This window comes from Cetorhinus maximus, chromosome 10, assembly GCF_964194155.1.
Source record: "Cetorhinus maximus chromosome 10, sCetMax3.hap1.1, whole genome shotgun sequence".
Classification (NCBI taxonomy): domain Eukaryota; kingdom Metazoa; phylum Chordata; class Chondrichthyes; order Lamniformes; family Cetorhinidae; genus Cetorhinus; species Cetorhinus maximus.
In genome coordinates, this window is record NC_135888.1 from 92808002 (window position 1) to 92834608 (window position 26607).

General features: G+C 45.1%; 1 long non-coding RNA gene across 1 annotated transcript in view; it reads right to left on the bottom strand.

Moving 5' to 3' along the window:
• The window catches only part of LOC144685271 (uncharacterized), a 35878-nt gene extending 9514 nt beyond the window's left edge, over window positions 1–26364 (bottom strand). The window contains exons 1-3 of the long non-coding RNA XR_013577690.1: window positions 26337–26364; window positions 24168–24246; window positions 17879–17932 (exon numbers count right to left, since the gene is read on the bottom strand). This is a non-coding gene — a long non-coding RNA (uncharacterized LOC144685271). The remainder of the gene's footprint in view (window positions 1–17878; window positions 17933–24167; window positions 24247–26336) is intronic.
• Between the last annotated feature and the right edge of the window lie 243 nt (window positions 26365–26607).

The following is a 26607-nucleotide window of genomic DNA, read 5'->3' on the forward strand; positions in this document are numbered from 1 at the left end:
TTATTATCTGAATGGCTATAAATTGAGAGAGGGGAATGTGCAACGAGACCTGGGTGTCCTCGCACACCAGTTGCTAAAGGTAAGCATGCAGGTGCAGCAGGAGGTAAAGAAGGCAAATGGTATGTTGGCCTTCATAGCGAGAGGATTCGAGTGCAGGAGCAGGGATGTCTTGCTGCAATTATACAGGGCCTTGGTGAGACCACACCTGGAATATTGTGTGCAGTTTTGGTCTCCTTATCTGAGGAAGGATGTTCTTGCTATAGAGGGAGTGCAGCGAAGGTTTACCAGACTGATTCCTGGGATGGCGGGACTGACATATGAGGAGAGATTGAGTCAGTTAAGATTATATTCGCTGGAGTTCAGAAGAATGAGGTGGGATCTCATAGAAACCTATAAAATTCTAACAGGACTAGACAGGGTAGATGCAGGAAGGATGTTCCCGATGGTGGGAGAGTCCAGAGCTTGGGGTCACAGTCTGTGTATATGGGGTAGACCATTTAGGACTGAGATTAGGAGAAATGTCTTCACCCAGAGAGCGGTGAGCCTGTGGAATTCATTACCACAGAAAGTAGTTGAGGCCAAAATGTTGTCTGTTTTCAAAAAGGAGTTAGAGATAGCTCTTGGGCGAAAGGGATCAAAGGATATGGGGAGAAAGGGGGAGCAGGCTATTGAGTTGGATGATCAGCCATGATCATGATGAATGGAGGAGCAGGCTCGAAAGGCCGATTGGCCTACTCCTGACCCTATTTTCTATGTTTCTATGTTTCTGTGTAGCTGCGCCACATATACCGCAGCGATGCAAGAAGGCAGCTTACCACCTTCTCAAGGGCAATTAGGGATGGGCAATACATGCTGGCCTATCCAGCAATGCCCACATCCCATGAATGAATAAAAAATGCCACTGACTTTAGCTTGAAGGTAGGACAGACTTAAAAATAAGTTTTATGCTGATGAGTATTCATGGCATGCAAATGTATTACGAGTATGAACTCACCACAGGCCAGCATAAGGCTTGACACGCCACAAGCATGCCGCTGACTTTATCTCTGCATCTCAACCTGCCTCCGGGAAATTGAAATTTCACAACCCATCTAATTAATCAGCCCACACGTCACATTTCCCACTCTTATGGGCTCTATGAACAACCATAACTCCCACTAATCTACGGAGAGAGAGAGAGAGAGAGACACACACACACACAGGCCGGAATTTTCTGTCCCCATTGGCGTTGGGCGTCATGGCGGCCATGAGCAGATAATATGGTAGGAAGGCCAAAAATCAGTTTCACGCCATTGTGAAACCAGTTTGCAATCATCCACTCCACCCGCCAATGGCCTTTCCCACCACCGAATGTCGGGAACATCGTTTTAATACACCTGCATATAATTAGAAGCCCTGCTCACCGGAATTATACTCCCAAGCTGGATCATCTGGGCATGTCAGCGGGAAAGCATGTCAGCCTCAGAACATGTCTTGGCAAATGCGACATGCAGAAGTCGGGACTTACCATCAGGGCCTTGCTCACATTGCAGCCAACCGAGGGACAGAAGGTTCTAGAGCCCTACAGCTACTGGACCCTGCAGGAACACGTGCATCGCGTGCTGCATGGATTTATATGAACATGACTCTGCCACGAAGCAGCTCATGGGAGGTGGCAGGTCATCATTATGGTCTTGTGCCTGCTTCGGGACATCAGGGTCTTGGCCATGGTCTGCTACGGATGATCGTCGAGGGGTTGGAGAGGAAGGCCCATGTTTGACTGGGAGAGGAAGGTGTAGGGGGAGGGCGTGATGTTAGGAGGGTTGGACCGATGGTGATGTGGGGTAGGGGTTGAGTTTGGGAGGGAGAGAATGATGGCGTTGGGTGGGTGAGTTTGGTAGGGGGGAGGGGGTATGGGGGGAGGAGGGTGTAAGGTAGAGCGGAGGTAGGCATAAGGGGGGAGGAAGATGTAAGGGAAGGATTTCGAAGAGGGAAAGGAGTTCAGAGTGGGGCAGGACTTCGGAGAAAGGAAGGAGTCCAGGGGGTGAAAGGAGTCTGGGGATGGGAAGAGTTCAGGGTGGGGAGAGAGTCCAAGGGGAGGAAGGAGTAAGGGTGGAGGAAGGAGTAAGCGGGAGGGGTGTCCAGGTGAACAGGGGAGGGGTCTGTGGTGTTGATGACTGCTTCCTGGGGCATGAACTGAGAGTGGGCATGGTGGGAGGGAATGATGAGTATGAGAGAGGGCAGAATGAGCCAGTAGGGTGGGAGGGTGAGTATGTGATGGTAGCAATAGAAGGAAAGTGTATTTTGTGGGGTCTTGGAGACAGACACAGACCCTGTGGATGGGAAGGGGAAGGTCGGGGAGGCCTATGTTAATGGGGCTGGGATTCTCAGGAAGATAGGGAGTGGGCACGGTCACCTGGACATCTTGGAAAGGAAAGGGTTCAGGTTGGTAGGTGACGGTGGGGAGTTAGAAGGTGATACCAAGGGATTAACAGTGATGGGGGAAAGGACATGGGTAACTGGGGGAGGGGAAAGGACAGGGGAGCTGAAACATACTTAACAACCACCATGCTTCTGAAATCGAAAGTGAGTGGAGCCATGCGTTGGGCGGGAGCAGGTGCTGCATGGGAGTGTGATCAGTGGGTGGGCGGAGATGCAGGTCAGCTCAGATGGACAACTGAAAGAGAACCCCAGCAGGCAGCATTCAAAATGCTCGGGAAATTGAGATGAGTGGAATGGAGGAAAGATCTGCCTGCATGGGAGAATGTGCGAGACTCCAAAAGGCCCTGCACACTTCGCTGTCCAGGATCACTCCTGGTCTGACTGTGTGCAGCTGAACTATTGGTGGGGGGTGATGCAGAGGGAATACTTGTGAGGCCTGTAAATGAAGCTGAAAGACACCATTACACATTACTCAGTGAAAGTGAATATGTTTTCATTAAAGTGACAAAATGTGTTCAGCCATGCAACCACTTATGATCAGAAATTCTAAACTTTTCCAGGCCTACCACTCCTTCTAGGTGCTGCCCTGACATCCACAGCACAGGTGGAGACAGCCTGTGCAATGGTTGGCCCTGTGGCCTATGATGAATTCAGCATGGGTCCTCTGGAGATCTGAGGCCATGAAGGCCCCAGCTTGCTTTGGCTGTCCTCCTGGGTGTCAGCTGCTCCCTCTGCGGTGACAAAGGATGAAGTTGAGGGGGGTCACAGGCAAAGGGGACTCGGAGGGAGAGGGCAGCCTCTGAGATTCCTGTGTGGATGACCCAGCGGCGTCCTCTTCCTCCCCTCGGGTGCCCAAGGGCCCCAGCCTGACTCCTTGAGGGGAAGGAGCACCTGAAGGGACATATGATGCCCCATTTCCCTCTCACATTGCCACTGCAGGAGCTCACCCATGGCTATCATGATGGAGTGTCGGCCTGCATGCATCTCCGCGTTCTGCTGGAGAAGAGTTTCCATGGCGTCCACCATCTTTCCCATGGAGACTTCCATAAGCAGACATCTGGGCATTGCTTCATCAGAAAGCAGGTGGACGCACTCCTTCGACTCGCATGCCACTCTGTTGAGGGCTTCCAGCAACTCTTTGAGATGTTCCTCTGCCTTCTGCTGCCTCTCCATGATGAGTTGGAAGGCCAAATTCAGATTTTGGCCTTCCAACTCATCATCAGAGGCTCATCATCTGACTTGGACTTCACAGGTGCCTCTTCCCCACCAGTCCTCCGAGTGCCATGGACCTCTGCTGAACTTGCCTCCTCCTGTTCTGGAAACGTGTCCGTGTGAACCCAAGGCTCGATCTAGGTTCTACCGAGCTGTATGTCTCTGTGCTGGTGGTGGGTGTGGTTAAGGGCTGTAATGGGTCTTCCAGGCTGCTTATTTCCAGATGTTCAATGGAGGAGGTGTCCTCTTGGCTGGGGGTGAGGACCTGGATGGAGCTGAGGGACTGGCTGGCTGAGGATGTCAATCACTTCGCAGAACTCCCTGTGAACTAAAGTATAGATAATTAAGGCATGGCAGCAAGGTCAAAAGCAGGAGAGAAAGCACTCACAGTTGCGTTGAGGGAGGGATGATGTAGTGCAGGATCCTCATGTGGGTGTTCGCTGCCGACCTCATCATCGCTGCAAGAACAGCCCCTATCCTCACCAGTCAGTACAATGGAAAGCTCCACAAAATCAGTGAGGGGTTTAATGTGGCCACTCCACCTCCAGTCTGGGACCGCTCCCTGCTCTTGTCAGCCAGCTTCTCCTGCAGGAAAACAGATGGAGAAAGCGTGAGTAGGCACTGCGTGGAATGTTCATGTGGTGAGCGGAGTCATGGACGAGAGGAAGAGCCAAGCTCCAGAGGATATGAGCCTGATGGAGATGTGGGGGTGTGTGAGAGTTAGTGGTGTTGTTCCTTGAGATGCGAGATCCCTGTGGATGTTAGATGGTTCCAAGATCCTGACATTCTCCCCATGCAGGATCAAAGAGAGAGATGAATGGGTTAGCATATGTGTCCTAAGAACATCTCTTGATTAAGTCTGAAGGTCCCTTCATGCATGCCAGAGTGTGCTGGTCACCACTTGGTTAGCCGGAGTGTAGTGTGCTTCATGACTGTCTGAAACCCCACCCACCTCTATTCCACTTCGCTTGACTGATTGGTGGCAGCTTCGGCCATTGTTCTGCAGGCTGTGCTCTCAGTTCAGGTGCAGGCATTCTCCTAACACCCATTGCAAGGCTGCACTGTTAGCTTGAACCTGGCTGAGGAGGAGATGGAAGATGGCACATCTCCCCCAATGAGGAGGACATCAAAGTGAATGAGGGTGATGAGTTCCTTGAAGGTGAGGGTGCCAATGAAGAGGCGATCGCACTGGACAGATGAGGCAGGTGCACTCGTGAGGCCCTAATAGCCACAAGATTTGTGGAGGATGATGACGAGATGCAGTGAAGACAGTCCTGACATCCTTGCCTTGCATCTGTGAACATTTGACTCCTGTGTGGCTGATAGCAGCACACATATCCTCAGTGCTCAGGCTCATATCATGCAAATGCAGCGAAGGCCCTAATAATCACTAGGTTTCAGGAGGTTGATAACGTGCAGTGAGGACACTCCATAGATCTTCACATTGCCTCTGTGAATGCTTGACTCCTGTCGGGCTGCAGGCAGTTTGCTTGCGCTCTGTGATCAGGATCATGTTATGGAGCCGCGGCCGTGAAATTTTAAGTGCACCTGGTCCTTTGTCAGCCTTCAGCACCTGACCCCTTCAGGAGCACAGCGTCACCAGACACAAATGTTGAAGAGATGGGGGGCCAGCCACACCCCAAAGGTGTTGAGAGGACACAGAGAGAATGATGGAATTCTGCGATGCATGCCCATGACCTTCTGACAGCAATGACAAGCACCATCGAGGTACAGACATCACTGGTGTGTCCAGTGAGTGTGAAGCCGAACCATCACTTTGATCTGAATGTTACACACTGCACAGGAAGAGGCCCTGGACTGAGACACCTGCCTCTATCTTGTGCAGAAACCAAGGCTTCACGTCTGAATGACACTGAATGAACACTGCTCATCATAACAAGGAGCTATAGGCAGGGTGACATTATTGGGAGTTTATTTATAAGAGTGAACATTATGTACAAGTGATTAACACCCATGCCCAGGCTGTGCAACTACATCTTCTTCCATGCTCAGTGGGCACCACAGGGACTGGGGTGCTTTATCGACCCTCTTAATCACATTTTGATTTGATGTTTGTAAGTTTCCTTTAAACTTTGTCTTTGGTTTTACAGCTGACCTAACTTAGGGTCTGTGTTTATTTTATCCCTCATTTTGTGGATTTAGTTTAATTGTTTGACTCTGAAAGAGTTACATCTTCTTCCATGCTCAGTGGGCACCACAGGGACTGGGGTCTTTTATTGACCCTGTTAATCACATTTTGGTTTAATGTTTGCAATTTTCTTTAAATTTTGTCTTTGTTTTTACAGTTTCCCTTTAAAGGACTGCTCTTTACTTTGTCCCTGATTTTGTTAATTTAGTTTATTAGGTTGACTCAAAAGAGTTACATCTTCTTAACGTTCCTAACCCTGCCGCTACATTTTGGTGCTCCTCCAACATCCACAGTCAAGGTGGAGGCAGCCTGCAGACTGCTACACCCTGTGATGACATTGGCAGGCATCCTCTGGAGGGCTGAGATCTGGAGGGCTCTGGCTTGCTTTGGGTGTCCTGCTGTGGGCCAGGTGCACCCTCCTCGGCCTGTGGGGCTAGAGATGATGGGATCACAGGAAGAGGTGGTTTGGATTGACCGGACATTCCCGGAGTCACCTGGGTGGATGTCCCCGGAGTTGGTGAGCTGCTGGTCCTCCTCCTTATGCATGCCCAATGGCCCCTGACTGACTCCTTGAGGAGAAGGGGAAGCTGGAGTGAGATGGAGCCGCCCCACACCCCTCACACATTGATGCTGCTGGAGGCCAACTATGGCATTAGTAATGGGGTTCAGCCCATGCAGCAGTGCAGGACAAATGTTCTGGACCAAGGTCTCCATGCCAGTGTTGACCTCGGTGTGTTGGCATGCCAGCACTATCACCTCTGACTGAAGGTGGACATACTCTTCCATCGTCCCTTGCAATCTGAGTGCACCAGACATCCCTTCCTGATCTTCCCATGAGTGTCTTTGCAGCTCCAATAACTGATTGAGGACTGAGTTCAGAGGCTCATCATCTGACTCGGACTCAGCAGATTCCTTGCCTCCAGCAGTCCTCCGAGTGCTGGCGACCTCGGATGTCCCTGCCTCTGCCTGTTGTAGAACAGATTGTGCTCTGTGCTCACCAGATTGTGATCCCAAGACTGCTCTACATTTAGGTCCCACTAAGGTGCATGTCGCTGTGCTGGTGGAGGATGTGGGTGAGCGCCCTGACGGGTCTTCAACGGTGTTGCCCTCAGAGTCCTCATCCAAGGTGCTCTTGGCACTGGGGTCAGGGTCAAAGTTGCCTGAGGGCAACGTGGCAGATGTGCCTAGGACTGAAAGTGGAGATTATTAGTGCTTGGCAGCCACATTACACACACAGAACAGTGGATTCAGAGTAGCGGTGACAGAGGGATGATATGGTGCAGGATCCTCACATGGATATTTGCTTCTAACCTCACCGTTGCCACAGGAATGGTCCACGTCCTCTCCGGCCGGCTCCAACGCACAACTCTCAAATGGAGTGAGGACCTAAATGTCTGGCACTCCATCCCCATTCTGGGGCCTCTCCTGTTGCTTGTGTGAAATCTTGTCCTGCATAAAGACAGATGGAGAGAGTGTGAGCAAGATGATTGCCAGGCCAAATGAGAAGGATGCCAGGGGTGCGTGGGTGCTGAGTGGAGCCATGGATGAGATGAGGAGGCTATCTCCAGAGGAGATGAGGCCAGATGGAGATGTGAGGGTGTGTGTGAGAGATTGAGTGGTGATGTCCCTTGAGCTGGCAGTGAGTGAGATGCCAGTGAATGTGTGAAGGGTTTGTGAGTGCGTTAGTTTGGAGTGATGAATTGGTTGACTTACCCTGGCGGCATGGATGAGATCATTCATCCTTTTTCTACACTGGGTGGCCGACCTCTTGTGTGCAGCGTTGACACTGACCACCTCTGCTATCGCCTCCCAAATCACAGTGGTGAGACTGATGGGCCTCCTGTGGCCAGGGCGGGGGTAGAGGAAGTCACAGTGGGCCTCCATGGTGCCCAGAAGGTGTCCCAGGGATGCATCACTGAATCAGGGTGCTGCAGTCTTCTTCACTTTCGGGGCCATGTCTTCACTGGAGCAGTCCTGGGCTGTAAGCATTGAGAAGTATGTGCATGGCTGCAGTTTAAATGTGGTGCCTGAAGTGAGGAGGCGGCAAGGTAGGGGCATGGCGGGCAAATCGGAGGCCAGCCGCCAGCACTCTGGCATGTTTCCTGTGACTACATAATTTATGAGGTTAGATGGGAATGATATGGTGTAAAAATACGCTATTGCAGCTGGTGGATAAAATGTCTTATTTCACACCCGCTACCGCACTTAGTGCAAATCTGGGACGAATCCGCCCTAAGACTTGATCACTGTCAATCTTTATCTAATTACTTTACAACTACTGTGAAAAGTTTTGGGACCTTTTTAACGAAACCCAGAAAGATCCGAAATCTAGCACGGACTCAATCCCAAGGCTGCCTATTTTGAAACACTCCACCTCTATTTTGATTGCAATTTTCAAGCATTTTTTGAAAACATGCTAAACTCTCACCAGTTGTTTGGATTAAAACTGGACATAATTTATTAGTTGCAAATGCACCCAACCATTTTATAACCTTAGTACTCTTAGTTTAGTACTGTATTGATACAACAATATTTCCAAGTACCTTTAATGAATGATCAGTGATTACTTCAAGTGCCTTTCCTGCCTAGTTACTTTTAATGGGTAATCGTACATTGAGTATACATGAATTGAGTTCCCATGTGCATAATATAACGTTTATTCACCTTAAATTACATCAGGCATTTGTGAACCATTCACTTAACTGTTCTAAATCAACTTGCAACCTACTAAAGTCCTTATTGTCAAAGCTTGCACACATCATCTCCACATTTTCTGTACAATTTAGCACTCAATGATGGCAGCATCACTCAGAAAAGCCACTTGGTAGTTGCATTGGGAATTTGAAAAGTCACATATCGTTCTATGCTTTTATTTCTGGAACTCGATTGTGAGAATGTTATCCACGTACTAACCCATGCTGTACCTTAACTGAAAAGAGTGGACGATGATGCTGATTGTAGAAAGTGGAAATACGTTCTGCTCTCTGACATTACAAACATATGAAATTGATAGGCGAGAAAAGAGCTACTGGTCCATCAAGCTTGCCCCATACTATGATGGCCAGACTATCATAACTACACAATTCTTCCCACCCCTTCACCTCCTAGCTAACCCCATAGTCATGTAATTTCTTAGTAGAGGCATACACACCTTGTATTGATGAAAACAAAAAAAGCTAGCTTTTTTGAAATGGTGTGCTCTATCTAGGTCTCAGCCATGGCTCAGTGGTAATACTCTCATCCCTGAGTCAGGAGGTTCTTAGTTCAAGACCCACTCCAGAGACTTGGGCAAGAATTCAGGCTGACTCTTCTGGGTCACACTGAGATAGTGCAGCATTGTCAGAAGCACCAATTGTGAGAATGTGGGTTCACGCTACTTGTATATCTCAATGTCTCGGCTGTTTGTGGCCTCAGCACACAATATGCTGAATTTAATGGCCACGGCGGTGGCCCCATCCATATGCCCAGAAAACAGTTGTCAATGACAGCGTGGTCATTCCTGAGATCCCATCAGGAAGTCTGCTGCATGCCGTCAGGGTTCGCTGGGCTTTGAAGATGAAGAGCAGGAGCGATGGTCACTTCTAGGACTGCAGCAATCCCCAAACCAGGAATATCACTGGAAACTCAGGAGAGGTAAGTGGGATGGGCTCGCTAGGGCCAATCAGGGCAGGCTCCAGTTGTTGGTGTGGAGGGTATTGTGGGCTCTTATGATAAGGATGGCCATTACTTCTGGGGGAGGGGGCACTGAGGGGCACAGAGACCCCTACCCTCCACTGGTAGTTTGGCTAGTGACAGGAAGACCGACCGTTACCTTCTCCACATCTGACCCTAATTGGTGTGAGGCGGGGAGTCTGGAAGTTGATAGGCTCTTCACCTGTCACCTTCCCACTTGATTATATGGCATTTCCTGCTTCCCTGCTTTCCTGAACAGGCAGCCTTTGTGAAGTGAGCCAACGGCAAGGATGACGAATGGAAGGAATATGTGAAGGTCATTCACACATGTCTTGATAGTCTGATGAAGTTAGCCTGGCCACTGTGTTTATTGTAACAAAGTGATAGGAGAGCTTCAGTATTTTTAAAAATTCATTCAAGGTATGTGGACTTCACTGGCTAGGCCAGCATTTATTACCCATCCCTAATTGCCATTGAGAGGGAGGTGGAGAGCTGCCTTCTTGAAACGCTGCAGTCCCTGTGGTGTAGGTACTGAGGTAGGTGCTGTTAGGGAGGGAATTTCAGGGTTTTGACCCAGTGATAGTGAAGGAACGGCAATATATTTCCAAGTCAGGATGGTGAGTGGCTTGGAGGGGAACTTCCAGTTGGTGGTGTTCCCATTTATCTGCCCTTGTCCTTCTAGAGGCAGTGGTCATGGGTTTGGAAGGTGCTGTCTAAAGATCCTCGATGAGTTCCTGCAATGCATTTTGTGGATGATACATACAGCTGCCGCTGTGCATTAGTGGTGGAGGGGGTAAATATTTGTTGATGCCAATCAAGAGGGCCATCCACAAACATAACATATAACCATGGGTAACTGAATGGGGAGTGAGGCTTGGAGGTGTGTGTGTTTGGTGGCAGTGTATTGGGCACCCAATTGTTGCTAGAGAAGACTTTCCATAGCTGTTTACCTCAACCATGGCATTAGCAGCTGCTTCCAGGTTCCTGAGCAACCACAGAGTGCAGGCTTTTTGATGACTGGTGTCCATCAATGGAAGGATTTCTAGTTAAAGGGATCCAGCCAGGATCAAAGTGGTTGAATTCTGCATTGATTCTTGTGGCTTCAGCAAACATAAAAATGGAAGCAGACATGGAAACTGTGCTCTCTCCGCCAATCCACATCTCTTCCTTGGAGATCCTGTTGAGGACTCTGATGGATGCAGTGAAATGCTGTTTCCAATGGGCAAGAGGAAAAAGGCAGCCTCTCAAACCAAGCAGGCATGGATTGGAGGTAGCCAAGGAAGTGAGCTGCAGGAGTGTGGTTCCTCAAGAATGGACATATGCCACAATGATCTCATGAAAGACATGAAAGATGAGTGGCATCCCACTTTCAGGAGCACTCTGTCAGAAAAAGTCATGTGAGCATAATATCTTCACATAGGCAGGGAAACAGATATGTAGTTTCACTCTTTAAAGGCTTCCCAGCCTGTCAATTTCATTAATCAATGATTCTCCACTCTGCTCTTACTTTGTTGAAACCAGCGAGTTCCACACAGCTCAGTAAACCTGTACCCTAACTGGGTTAAAGACATTATTAATTAGCTATTTACATATTGAAATTAGAGACCCTACATCTCCACGGTGGTTTCCTGCCTGCCTTTAAACACACCTGATTAAAACCAGGAATGAGCAGGATCACATCACATTTCCAACATGCCAGCATTTTAGGGGTATTTAATCCCCAACTCGCACCCAAACTGACCCCACCCTCGAAAGTTAAAATTCCTCCCAATGGGTCAAATGGCCTCCTTCTATGCTGTCTTATTCTATTTGAGAAAAACAATGAATTCCACATGGTGTCCTGGCCTCTACTTATTTATCCTTTGACCGTCATCACTAAAACAAATTATCTGATCATTACCTTATTGTTGCCTATGGGACCATGCAATGCACAAATTGGCTATAGCTTGTCCCACACAACAATAGTCATACGCCAGAATTTTACACCCCAAACAGGCATAAAATCATGAGAGATGACATCCGGCGAGCATCCCAATGCCATCACTCAGTCACGTGATATTTCACTCGGCAGGCGCATGCAAGAGTCAGAAGAGCACCCGCCGACAATTAAGCAGGAAATCAAGCTCATTGACGGCCCATTGTAAGCGATTTTTCATGGCCCGCCCAACCTTATGGTTGGCGGATAGGCCAATCGGTCAGGCGGGCTTAACATTTTTGATGAAACCTTATCCAAAGGCAGAATGAAACCTCCGTTAGGGTTTAAAATAAAAAGAGATATCTGGGGACTGGTTTTTTTAATGAGGAATGTTTTCAGGTGCTTGGTTGTGCTGCATAGACATTTTTTGCAGCATTCTTGTGTTTCCTTTTATTATTTGGAGGCCTGCAGCTCCCTGAGGCATCTGTGTGCCTTCAGGGAGCTCAGTGGAAGCATTCAACAGCAGCCGTGGTGACTTCAGTGGCCACCCTCTTCCTTCCCCCGCTGGCAGTGCTGAGCCTTTCTCTGGGCTCGTTTCACTCTGGCTGGCTGTTAATTGACCAGCCAGCATGCAATCACAGTCACAGGGAGGCCGGTCATGGTTGGAAGACAGTTTCCCATCCACTTCCAGGCCTGTTGATCGCACGCGCCCAACAAGTGCAAAATTCAGGCCATAGAGTCATTATGGTGCAGATGGAGGCCCTTCAGCCCATCACGTCCATGCTGGTGTAGTAATTATACCTCAAAAACTATTTAGCTGCCTGTAAATCCTGATAGATACCGAGTGAACCAAATTCAGCTGCATAGGGATGGAGGCATCTGAATTGAGCTCATTATGTCCAGCTAGGGAGGTGAAGAGCTGTTGTGGAATCTACTTTTGTTTGATATTTGACACACATATATGAATTTCAGTTCAGGTTGTGATCCCCCAATGAATTACCCATCAGACACTAGGCAGAGGGATATTAACCTGCCTGGATGGGGGCAGTGGGAATAGGGGGGCATGTGTCTGAGTAGATGAAAGGTTAAAAAAGCAAAATATGTCAGTAAGCTGTCAGGAACCCGCCAACCTCAGCATTTAACTCGAGTGCATTAGTTAATTTGTGCAAAACCCCACTGGGGCAGGTATGTTTGAAATTTGAATATGTTAAAAGACAATTGTGTGGAGTTTTAATCTGGGATTCTGACTTTCTCAGCACAAGGGTTTCCTAGGACTCGCTAGGTTGAACAAAGCGAAAGGACAGTGGGTGTTGACAGGGCAGAACAATTGACAGGCTAAAAAGGCTTTAAATACTGAGATGTGACAGCTGTTGCTTTGCCTAACTGAAAAGCTTTTGCTCACAGAAACTTATTCTGAGAATTTGCTTGAACTGCTTTGAAGATGATTTCTAAGACGAGTCATTTTTACAGCCTTGGAGATTTTTGCCTTTGATCTGGTCTTGCCAGCTGTCAGCCCTCTAACCAGCATGCAAGTCACTTGTTCAGTGGACCTTGAACTCCAATGAAGAACAAGAAGAGCAGCAGTAGCAACCCCACCAACAGGAACAACGGCAACCTTCTCCTCAACTGCCTGCCGCTCCACAAGACAGAGAGGATTGACACAGTACTCTAACTTGCAGGAGCGATATACACAGGGTATACAGGTAGAAGATTAACTTTCTGAACTTGGCTGGGCACAAGAGCCTCAGACTTTTCCATCAAGTGTTTGCTGACATTTGCAGTTTCCTTGTAGAAAACTTCCTGTCAAGTGGACCAGGTGGGCACCCATTGTCTCTGATGGTCAAGATTAAAATAGCCATGAATTTCTTCATTTCCAACTCATTTCGTGGTGACATGTGTAAAATTTCACAACCTGGCCTACCTTGTGAAAAGTGGCAGGTGGCAGGCAATGATGGAAAGGGTGGGACAATGGAACTTTTAAATAACATTTATGCTTAATAAATATTGAACAGAAAAAGTAGTAAGTTGACACGCTTAAAACCTCTTGCACAACTATAAATTTATTTTCTTCCTTTTCCTATTACCACGTTATGCAACTCCTGTGGTTTCAGCAGAGCTAGAGGCAGACTGCTCCTTGCCTTCCCTGACTGCTCAGATGCTCTTAGCCATTGTCATCTGGGATTTGGACCCTATGAAGACCTCACCAAAGATTACCCTACTTGCACTTTTGAAGGCACAGACTCAGCCTTTGGGACTGGAGGCAACATGCAGGGCTCTGGTTGGGGGAATTGGGGCAGGGAGGAAAGCAATCATGAGTAGAAGCATTTTGAACTTAGTCGCTTCTTACATTTGCTCTTTCACCACCTACCCTCTCATCGTTCATCTGCACTTCCTTACCAGCCACGATCTGGAGAACACTTTGCACCACTTCAAAGGCAAGTCTTTCCTCCATCCTGCTTCAGTTGGCAGATTGAGTGTGCAGGTTATTGTTCAGGGCCAGCATGCACTCAGTCGCCTGTCGTGTCTGATGCTCCATGCAGGTCGCCACTTTTCCAATAGACATAGACATCAATGCTAATGTCTGAGACAATATGGCACTCATGATGGAGCAGGACTCCTCTAATCATGCGCAAACCCCCTGGAAAGGTTGATAGAACCGCACACATTTTCCGCTGCTGCAATATAAGTGAATGTTGAATGCCAGGTAGCTACATGATATTTAATTCTGTCACCATGTAGCTAGGAGAACACCCCTATCCCTAGCTCGTCATTGCCAATGGCCAAGCATCTGGTAGGCTGGCTTATCTCTAAATTTTCCTCGTTCACTGCTGTCAGGATTACTATCACTGGAGGGCTAGCCCCAGTTCTCTGCTTTTGTTAGATGATGTATACATACCTTTAAGGGAGTGTAACTTAAACTGCTGTCAATCACTATCACTGAGACAGGATTGATGTGTCATCCCATGACTTTGCACTTCCTCTTCAGTAGTAGCACTTACAAGGCAGATGTGTATACTCAGCCTCCCAGTTAATGCTGTATGCATATAGTCTTATCTTCAAATAAGGAACTCATATTATTGTCTTACCAATCCTTGCCATATGACTGGTACATTTACATCAAATAGAAGAACATAACATGGTGGCAGCATGGTTTTTGAAGATTTGACTGAGAAGTGTACAAGCCTCAAACTTTTCACATGCAGAAGAACAACTGGCATGGAAGTGAAATAACTATCAAGTACTAACTAACCACGCATAAGTGATTCTACAGCTCTGTACAGATCCTAAATATTGTACATTTGTTCTGGGATATCACACCTCAGCCAGTTAGCGCCAGGTCCTGTTAAGATTGTTCAACTTTGTGAGTGCTTAATTAGTATAACTTTGCCTGCTGTGAAGTTTGTGCAGGGACAGCTATTAAATAACTGATGGTGGGTGGTATATCTTCAAGCAGAAGTCCACAGAGAGAGTGGAATCCATTACTGCTACTTACTGTCTCTATAGGAGTTAGGGGGAGATCAAAGCTCTGTAGACTAGGCTAGGAAAGATGAGTCTAGCAAGTAACAGCCCCCAACAGCTCCTAACAGCTAAAGGAGGGCTGCAAAAGTACTTTTTTTTTCTCTTCATAACTTACCTTTTGAAGCAGGCAGTTCCAATTTGCACCAAAATTACTGTTTTGTGGGCAGGGGAAAGTTAAAACAGTTCAACAGTATCAGCATTGCAGTCAAGAAATAACCTATGACCAGTTAAGGCAGTGACCACTTAAGGTACTACAACTCAGAGAGCCAAATTAAGTTTTGTAGGGCAGTTAAAAGTTCCAGATAGTCTTAACAATCCTGCAAAAGCCATAGGATGACCACAGAATTTCCAACAGTCAATTGGAAGATAGTGGACCTCCTATCCATGTTAACTTTGTTCCAACAATGCATAGAGCTTTTTTTCTTAAATCTCAAAATCTCCAAACCAGATAAACAAGCCATTAAGATTAAAATTGCTATAGGCAATGAAGGCCTCCATAGACTGAACATGTCAGGTCTGTCAAATGATGACCTTAAAAATCCAAATAAAAACAATGAACATCCAAAGATCAATTATGAATGAAGCTCAACTTCCGAATACACCACCTAGAATTCATGTCCTTTAGGCAACAACTGACAAATACCACTTATCAGTTCATAAGTAGATGTAGAGACAAGGGCCGTGATTACAACTTCACAGTGTCAGAGCTAGCTGACAAAATAATCATGCTCATGATAGCATCTACGCCAATAGAAACATTCCAGAAAGACTCTTGGACCAACCCATAGGTTACAACATGGAAGAACTACTGCAAAACGGACGCACATATGAAGCAATACCATTGAATACACAGAGTCTACAGGTTATACATAATTCATCCACCATTGGCATGATAGCCAGTGCAGGCAAGCCTAGTAGGCAATGCAGACCATCCTGCCTCATACATGCATCTAGAAATTGACCAGCTTTTAATACTGCTTGCAAGGCATGTGACACCAGAGCCCACTGGAAGTGCCAATGCAAAAAGTGAAGCCCGGAACAAACGGTTTGCCATTATGAGAAGCCACAATCAGAGGCCAGATAGGTACAGCATTCCAACCGACCAGGAACACGTAACAAACATCATCAAAACAAGATCCATAAAATGTCTGGCCAAGCTATATTGTCAGATGATAATGATTGATACACAAAGTAAGCAAACATTCAGCATGGTGAACGTCAAATAATGTATTAGCACAGTGGTACCAACAGAAGCCTTTGCTACTATGCATATTATATGCCCACAGGTGACGGATCAACATAGCCTATAATACAAAACTGGACAGCAGTGCAGCTGCAAACATCCATCCGCTTCAGACACTGGAATGTGTATGTGCCCACAGATGCAGAAATTGATAATTTGACCAACCAGTGCCAAATTCACTGCATACAATGGCTCATAGATTCTGTCTTTGGGATCTTTTACACTGAAGTGTCATTACAACAACTCACCCTAGTCACCCCAGATATTTCATGTGTGGACACAACGTGTCCAGTGATCGTAGGCCCACATGTGTGCAGGGACATGTCCATGATTACCATTAATGGTACCATCAAGACAGTGACGAGGACCAAAGACTGCGAGAAGCACCACTGGAAACTCCATGCTTATGCTGGGAGAAGAGCACTTAACTATGCAAATCATCAGCTGACAGGCTACACAGCACAGTTGGAACTGAATATGTATACAAAACTTGCAAACTTCATCATACTGTGAGACCAATGTAGAATTACTACTCAGCAGACAAATGTGGAAAACTGTCCCCAGTCATCACTCATCAATATTCCCAGGAGTATAAGATGAGTTGATTGAAAAACAGGGAGGATGAAAGATGCCCATGACCGGTATGTGGGTAAAGAATTACCCAAACTCAACATCAGACAAAAAGTGCCAGTACAACACTCAACTGATGGCACATTAATCCAGCAGAAATCATCTGCCATAAGCTCAGAACCAAGATCATATCAAGTCCGAAAACCAAATAGAATGACAGTGCAACACAACAAATGCCAAATCAGAATAATACCACAACCAGAAACACAGAATAGTCCTATTGCAAACAGAACATGGTCGAAGACACAACACAAAGACAGCACTCCTACCAATAGCCAACATTCTGGAACCATACAGCAGCACCCAGCCAAGGTCACCGCAATTAAGTCTGGATGGTAAGCAAAGCACCAATGTGTTTCAGAAAATTGTCAGTTTATTGCTTCGTATAATGATACATTTGGACATAATGTTATTTTAGTTTGCTGTTATATAACTAGTTTGATTCCTTAAAGGGAAACCTCTAATTTAGAAGAAAAGGGGGGGTGTTGTGATTTGATGTACATGTACCTTTAAGGGAATTTATCTTAAAATGCTGTCAATAACTACCGCTGAGGCAGGATATGATGTGTAACCCCATGACATTATACTCAGTCTACAGCAGCAGCATTTACAAGGCAGATGTGTATACCTAGCCTTCGAGTTAACATTGTAGGTATATAGTTTCATCTTTAAATAAAGTACCCATAATTATTGTTTTCCCAATCCTTGTCATGTGATTGGTACATTTATGCTGAATAGAAAAATGTAACATCTGCCTCTCCCTGGTGTTCTGTGCTTTCTTCTTCTGCAAGGAGAGAAAGAAGAGATCTATTTATGAGGTATGGAATGTTTTGAAACAATGGAAGTTCAACACTTGTTAAGGGCAATTGTGAGGGATGGGTGTGGCATTGCAATAAGATGAGGGTGAGTGTCAGTTCTGGTTGGTCAGATGGAGATTTGAGAACATGCCTTGAGAGAGAGGGAAGGGTTCACCTACATTCCAGCCTGAAGAAAACTGTGCAGAAGGTTGAAGAGGAGAATGAGAGGGCTTGCACTTGAAGGTGCCATGCCACTCACCTTCCTGCCCTAATCATTAAATCACTATTTCCAGGAGCAAGAATACTCCTGCTGACCTTACCTGCCACTTTCAGCCATGCCTGTTCATTCTTGGCAGCTCCCCTCTTCCTCCTATCTGTGGGTAACAGAACTTTTTTACAGCCTGTAAAATAATGTCCAGGGGTGATCTGAGAACCATAGTGAAGCATTTGCACAGTGACCTTACATTGGTCCAGTTGATGCCTCACTTCGGGCAGCTTCCATTCAGACCCTCACAGGGTTCCTTTAAATAGCAGAGATAAAACAGACTGAGCAGGTGGCCATCACACCTGCCCATTCCAATTGGTTGGGGAAACCCAGGAATCAGTTGCAAATATCATAAATAGGGTAGAAAGAAGCTGACAAGCCTGCTGCTGAGACATTCAGTTTCCCGATCCACTGCCAGCCTTCCACCACTGAAAGCGAGTAGGAATGTTAAAATTAAACCTTATTTATCAAGACTGGAATAGAAAGAATGACCATGTGATGAGACACTGGACAGTCACTACTGCTTGCTGAATTATATTCAAATATTCAGGAAAGGTAAGCTTGTTAGAACAGATGTCTGCAAATTTTAAACACTAGAGACAGTAAGGCATGAGCTTATGCTTCATTACTTTGTCAAAACGTCTGAAATATGTCACACAATTTGCAGTAACAGTGTATGGGAATTTTATTTGATACACATTCACTATAATTTTCCAAAATAATCATTAAGACAAGATATAAATGTTTTTAGATAAAAAGGGAATACTGCGGATGCTGGAAATCTGAAACCAAAGCAAAAAATGCTGGAAAAACTCAGCAGGTCTAGCAGCATCTGTGGAAAGAGAAACAGAGTTAACGTTTTGAGTCCGTGTGAAACTTCTTCAGAGCTAAAGAGAAGTAGAAATGTGATGAAATTTATACTGTTTAAGGGGGGGCGGAGCAGGTGAAGCTGGATAGAAAGCCAGCGATAGGTGGGGACAAAGGAGAGATTGGCAAAGGTGTCATGAATTAAAAGACAAAGGGGGTGTTAATGGTAGTGGTAGGGGCTAAGAAAAGGTGCTGATAGTGGCGTGAAGGTAAGAAAGCAGAATGTGATAATTGCAGAACACGGGTAAGGATTCAAACAATATAGGGGCACTGAGGGAGAAAAATTCATGCAGTGTGTTCAGGAAAATTTTTTCAACCAATTAGCGACAAACCCAACAAGAGGAGATGCAATTCTAGACCTAGTCTTGGGGAACGAAGAAGGGAAAGTGGGTGAGGTGACAGTTGGTGACCATATCGGGGACAGTGATCAGAATTCAGTTAGATTTAGCATTACCATGAAAAAGGGTAATGTGGCAAACTGGATAAAAGGTTGGCTTTGTAACAGGAAACAAAGGGTAATGGTCGATGGATGCCCTTGCAAATGGAAAGTTGTCTCAAGTGGTGTTCCACAGGGCTCGGTGTTGGGACCCTTGCTGTTTGTATTATATATTAACGATTTGGACATGAACGTGGGGGGCACAATTGGGAAATTTGCAGATGACACGAAGATTGGCCGAGTAGTGGATAGTGTAGAGGATAGCCATAATCTCCAAAACAATATAGATGGGTTGGTGGAGTGGGCGGTAAAGTGGCAGATGGATTTTAACAAAGAGAAGTGTGAGGCCATACATTTAGGGAGGTCAAACAGTTACAGGGATTACAAAATAAATGGAAATATACTAAGAGGGATAGACGAAGTGAGAGATCTAGGGCGTACAAGTACACAGGTCCCTGAAGGCAGCAGTTCAAGTAGACAAGGTTGTAAAGAAGGCATATGGAATGCTCTCCTTCATTGGCAGAGGTATAGAATATAAAAGTAAGGATATAATGTTTGAATTGTATAAAATATTGGTGAGGCCACAGTTGGAGTATTGTGTGCAGTTCCGGTCATCACGTTACAGGAAGGACGTAATAGATCTGGAGAGAGTGCAGAGGAGGTTTACAAGAATGTTGCCAGGGTTAGAAAAGTGTAGCTACGAGGAGAGTTTGAATAGGTTGGGGTTATTTTCCTTAGAACAAAGAAGGTTGAGAGGTGACTTGATTGAGATGTACAAAATTATGAGGGGAATAGATAGAGTGGACAGGATAAAATTGTTTCCCTTGATGGAGAATTCTAGAACCAGGGGACAAAGATTCAAGATAAGTGGCAGAAGGTGTAGGGGAGACTTGAGGAAGAACTTTTTTACACAGAGGATAGTGGGTGTCTGGAATTCGCTACCCAAGTTGGTGGTAGAGGCAGAAACTTTAAACTCTTTTAAAAAGTATCTGGATCTGCACCTAAAGTGCTGTAAGCTGCAGGGCTATGGGCCGGGTGCAGGAAGGTGGGATTAGAAAGGGCACCTGGGTGTCCTCGGGTTGGCATGAACAAGATGGGCCGAATGGCCTCCTTCTGTGCTGTAACTTTTCTATGGTTCTATGTACTGTATGGAAGAGCAACATGGAACAAACAACAGATGGCCCTTTTGGGATGGGATTGGTGCAGGTGGCAGTTGTGGGGGAAAAAGGATAGAAAATGGGATAGAAGGGGGAATAAAAAAGGGGATAAAACAATGAATAAATGAATAAAAATAAAATTAAATAAAAATAGAAATAAGTGGATAAAAAATAAAAATGAATGCATAAAAAAGAATGGACTGGAGTCATTACAGGGAGCAGGGTGTGAGGAGTTGTAGTCGAGGTAGCTGTGGAAGTTGGTGGGCTTTTAATGAATATTGGTGGACAGTCTATCACCAGAAATAGGGACAGAGAGGTCAAGGAAGGGAAGGGAAGTGTCAGAGTTGGACCATGTGAAGGTGTTGGACGGGTAGAAATTGGAATCAAAATTGATAAATTTTTCCAGGCCCAGACGAGAACATGAAGTGGCACCAAAACAGTCATCGATGTACCAAAAAAAGAATTGTGTGAGGAGGCCTAAGTAGGACTGGAACAAGGAATGTTCCACATACCCCACAAGGAGACAGGCATAACTGGGACCCATGTTGGTACCCATAGCCACACATTTTATTTGGAGGAACTGAAACAAGTTTAAGGAGAAATTGTTCAGTGAGAGAACAAGTTCAACCAGGCGGAGGAGAGTGATGGTGGATGGGGATTGCCCGGGCCTCTGTTCAAGGTAGAAGCGAGAGCCCTCAGACCATCCTGCTGGGGGGTGGAGGTGTAGAGGGATTGGATGTCCATGGCAAAGAGGAGAAGATTAGGGCCAGGAAACTGGAAATTGTTGATATGACATAGGGCATCAGAGGAATCGCGGATGTAGATGGGAAGAGATTGGACAAGGGGAGAGAGGATGGAGTCAAGATAGGAAGAAATGAGTTCAGTGAGGCAGGAACAGGCTGACATGATTGGTCTGCCGGGACAGTTCTGTTTCTGGATTTTGGGTAGGAGGTAGAAGCTGGCAGTCCGAGGTTGGGCGACTATCAGGTTGGAAGCTGTGGAACGAAGGTCTCCAGAGGAGATGCGGTCAGTGACAGTCCTGGAAACAATGGCTTGATATTCTGGGGTGGGGTCATGGTCCAGGGGAGGTAGGAAGAAGTGTCTGAGACCTGGTGCTCAGCCTCTGCAATTCATGCTCTCATCTGGACCTGGAAAAATTTATCAATTTTGCTTCCAATTTCCACCCATCCAACACCTTCACATGGTCCATCTCCGACACTTCCCTTCCCTTCCTTGACCTCTCTGTCTCACCTTCTGGTGATAGATTGTGCACCAATATTCATTATAATCCCACCAACTCCCACAGCTACCTCAACTACAGCTCCTCACACCTTGCTTCCTGTAAGGACTCCATCCCATTCTCTCAGTTCCTTCACCTCTGTCGCATCTGTTCCGATGATGCCACTTTCCAAAACGGCACTTCTGACATGTCTTCCTTCTTCCTTAACTGAGGTTTTCCCCCCACTGTGGTTGATAGGGCCCTCAATCGTATCTGACCAATCTCCCACGCCTCTGCCCTCACACCTTCCCCTCCCTCCCAGAACCATGATAGGGTCCCCCTTGTCCTCACTTTTCACCCCACCAGCCTCTGCATTCAAAGGATCATCCTCCACCATTTCCATCAACTCCAGCTGATGCCACCACCAAACACATCTTCCCCTCACCCACCCTGTCAGCATCCCTCCGGGACATCCTGGTCCACTCCTCCATCAACCCCAATACCTCATACTCTTCCCACGGCATCTTCCCATGCAATCGCAGTAGGCGCAAAACCTTCCCCTTTACCTCCTCCCTCCTCACCGTCCAAGGGCCCAAACACTCCTTTCAAGTAAAGCAATGCTTCACTTGCGCCTCCTTCAATTTAATCTACTGCATTCACTGCTCTCAGTGTGGTGCCCTCCACATTGGAGAGACCAAACGCAGACTGGGTGACCGTTTTGCGGAACACCTTCGGTCTGTCTGCAAACATGACCCAGACCTTCCTGTCGCTTGCCATTTTAACACACCACCCTGCTCTCATGCCCACATGTCCGTCCTTGGCCTGCTCCAATGTTCCAGTGAACTTCAACGCAAACTGGAGGAACAGCACCTCATCTTCTGATTTGGCACTTTACAGCCTTCCAGACTTAACATTGAGTTCAACAACTTCTGACCATGAACTCTCTCCTCCATCCTCACCCCTTTTTTAATCCCGTTTTTCTACATTAATTGTTATTTTTTTATCCACTTATTCCTATTTTTATTTTTATTCATTTATTCATTGTTTTATCCTCTTTTTATCCCTCTTCCATCTCATTTTCTATCCTTTTTCAAAAAGGCCATCTGTTACTTGTCCAATGCTGTTCTTTCACACAATGATTACCCTTGTTCTGCTATCATTACATTCTGCTTTCCTACCGTTATGCCACTATCAGCAACTTTTTCAGTCCTTGCCACTACCATTAACACTCCCTTTGTCCTTTCATTCATGACATCTTTGTCAATCTCTCCTTTGTCCCCACCTATCGCTGGCCTCCTATCCAGCTTCACCTTCTCCACACCCTTAAACAATATAAATTTAATCACATTTCTACTTCTCTTCTGCTCTGAAGAAGGGTCGTATGGGCTTGAAATGTTAACTCTGTTTCTCTCTCCACAGATGTTGCTCGACCTGCTGAGTTTTTCCAGCATTTTCTGTTTCCGTTATAGATGTTTTTATATGGAGAATAATGGTTGGCGTGAAGAAATATAGGAAATTTTTTTTTTTATTTTCATGGGATATGGGGGTCACTGGCTAGGCCAACATTTATTGCCCATTCTTTATTTCTCCCCTGCCTTCTTGAACCACTGCAGCCCATGTGGTGTAGGTATAACCACAGTACTGTTAGGGAGTTATAGGATTTTGACCCAGCAACAGTGAAAGAACAATGATATAGTTCCAAGTCAGGATGATATGTGGCTTGGAGGGGAACTTGCAGGTGGTGGTATTCACATTCATCTGCTGTCCTTGTCATTCTTAGTGGTAGAGGTCGTGGGTTTGGTAGATGCTGTCGAAGGAGCATTGGTGAATTGATGCGGTGCACCTTGTAGATAGTACACACTGCTACCACTGTGTGTCAGTGGTGGAGGGAGTGAATGTTGAAAGTTGTGGCTGGGGTGCCAATCAAGCCGGCTGCTTTGCCCTGAATGGTGTTGAGTTTCTTGAGTGTTATTGGAGCTGCACTCATCCAGGCAAGTGGAGAGTACCCCATCATACTTGTTCTACTCTATAAACTTTTCAATGTATAATTCAATATTTTTTTTTAGCACGGATATTTTTTAACAGGAACATATGTCATTATGGGCAACAATGAACAGGACGACATGTAGATACACAAGACACTGAGGAACAGTTGCGGCACAATCATTGAAAGATTATCAAATAATAACCTACAATTGATTGCTAGAAATGTCTGCAATATTTACTGAGGTGAGATTTCCAAGTCTGGGAAGCGGGAGGAATTCTGGTCGCTCCAAAGGAACAGTTTTTACTGCTCAGAAGCTAGTCTGACTGACACTCTGCTGGGGATGGTAAAACCCCATATATGAGCAATCCTATAATGTAGATTTCTCACAGACTAAAATAAAATATTTTAATAAAATAACATTTTAATCAAATAATATAATAATATTTTAATAAAATAATATTTTAATATAATAATAACTTCAGATTGAATTATTACATTGCTAATGCTCTTGTATAAAACTTATTAAAGCACAAGCATTTTAGCATTTGAACAGGTTAATTGGCGAGAAAAACTTAAACCAATTTGAATTTAGGGGTTTCAATGATTCATGGATCAACATGCAGATTTGAATTTTGAAATTTCAGCATGATTGTGAAAACTTTCTTTGTCAGCAAATACCTTCCTTAATTGATTTCCATGTACAATAGCTTCTGTTCTTGGCTTGCTGCCCAGATAAACTTGCACTTGCACAATGAATCTGCTGAGGTGATACATAATACACAGGAGAGTGTAGTTGGAGAACATCAGCTCCCTGAAGTTAAAACTTTTATACTTATCCATATTTCTGCTCTTAAGTAGGTGTAGAAAAGAAAATAGTTCACTCTTCCTCTGTGTAATGATTGCGACCAAGGTTAACTTTCTCCTTTGATAATAGTCCTGTTTTACAAGCCTTTCAAAATGTATCTGTGGTGCTGCTTTCGTTGCTACTGCTACCTATTACAAGTCATAATGAGCATGCACTATTGGGAGGTTGTTTAACACCTAAGAAAGGGGAGCTGTGGCAGAATATTTTAGTCAATGTTAAAGTCAGGAAGTCAAAGCAATTGCTCTTAATAATAACAATGTTTGAAATGAAGCCTGCACCCGTTACACACAATTACCATTGCCAAAAAGGCCTGAAAAATTTAGCAGTGCCTCGAATGTACACACAGATCGCATGCAAGAAGTCATGTTGCTAAATTAAACCTTCAATTGGGTACTACAAAGTTGCAATTATGCCCCATAGAACTTTGTTACCTTTGGGGGAAAAGCAGATTCAATTACCCGTACTCTCATAAAATAAATATTCAGCATCTGGGGAGCAGAAAGCAGCTCCTTTATCACAGAATTGAATGTAAATTACAACTGGCAGATCACTCAAGTTTAGCAGCAGCACCATTCAATTGCAGATACCAATGCTAGACTGGTAACTGTTGTGTAACAGTGCCATCAATCAGCCTTCCTTACTACAACCAAGGACTATGAATCATTACTTTTAGACAATTGAAAATAGATTCTGGATGACTTTACCTATATCCTGCTACCAAACAATAAAAGCTAATGGTACCACTTTTGCTCCACCTCACTGACCTTTCCCACTGCCAGAATGCTTTTGTTGTGCTGTTCCTTATAATGTCCTTTTCACGAATCAGGAGGCAACAGTAGCCTGAAAAAGATTTTAAAAAGTGCACTGCACATAACTTCACTATCCCCTTATGTACACATATACACAGTTGATGATCTTTCCAACTTGAGCCTGTATTACTCAACTATCCTGCAGATCTCGGAATTTAGAGGATGGTTGCAACTTTCGCTAAGTTTCAATTTTCTAAAAAACACTTTATACTATAACTCCCAAATATATGTCAGCAACATATTTGTGAATTTGCACATTGCTTACTGTAGTAACAGTGGATATAACCATATGTCCAACCTGATTATTTGATCACGTTTCTGAACTATTATTTCGCATTTAAGTTCCAACTGCCTACGATAGTTTAATAGCTTCTTCACCCACTTTGATATGTAGGTAACCTTTTGATGAGGTATCTCTTCTAGTTAAAAGAAACTTTTCTGATCATTGTAGCCGCCAGAATTAAGTTTTGCCTCCACAACATGTTTCTTCTGTCCTCAAAATGCTGAGAGTATCACAGCATTGATTTTATTTTAGATTCGAACTATTAAGCAAATGTATTAATAAAAACATAAGAGCGTAAGAAACAGGAACAGGGTAGACATTCAGTCCTGCAAGCCTGCTTCATCATTCAATATGATCATAGCTGATCTTTTAATCCAACACCACCTTCCTGCACTTTGCCCCATCCCTTAATTCCCTTAGCATCCAAAAATCTATAGATATCTGTCTTGATTATATTCAACAACTGAGCATCCACAGCCCCCTAGGTTAGCAAAGATCCACAATCCTCTGAATGAAGAAACATTTCCTTATCTTAGTGCTAAATGGTCTATCGCTTATCTGAAACTGTGACTCCTAGTTCTCGGTTCCTCAGCCAGCAGAAACATCCTCCCAGCATCTACCCTATAAAATCTTTAAAAACGTTGTGTTTCAAGGAGATCACCCATAATTTTTCTAAATTCCAGCAAATATAAGCCCAGTCTACTCAATCTTTCCTCATAGAGCACAAGAAGAGCAGCTGAATAAACAGCATTCATTTAACATCTATATAGCAGGAGAAATTATACCATTTTACTCTTCAAAATGAGAAAAGATCACAATGCATAGTCTAAATTAATGTTCTCTCCAATTAACATTTATCTACACAGTGTTTTTATTTTTATATTTCTCACCTGCATGCAAAACTGAACTTGCCTCGTGTAGCTCCTGAAAGTTCCCAACAGATTCCCTCAATTCAATTTTACTCAGCTCAGCTCAGCTACAAATATATTCCACTGACAGTCCTATTTTTGAATAAACGACAGTCAGATTTATAAATAAGTGCTTGTTATGCTCATGACTGAACAAATGATATGATATATCATGTTTGTTTGAATGTGGGTTGGCTTAACCCAACAGTTTCAATACCAATATCCCTTTTTTTTCCCCACCCCATCCCCTACA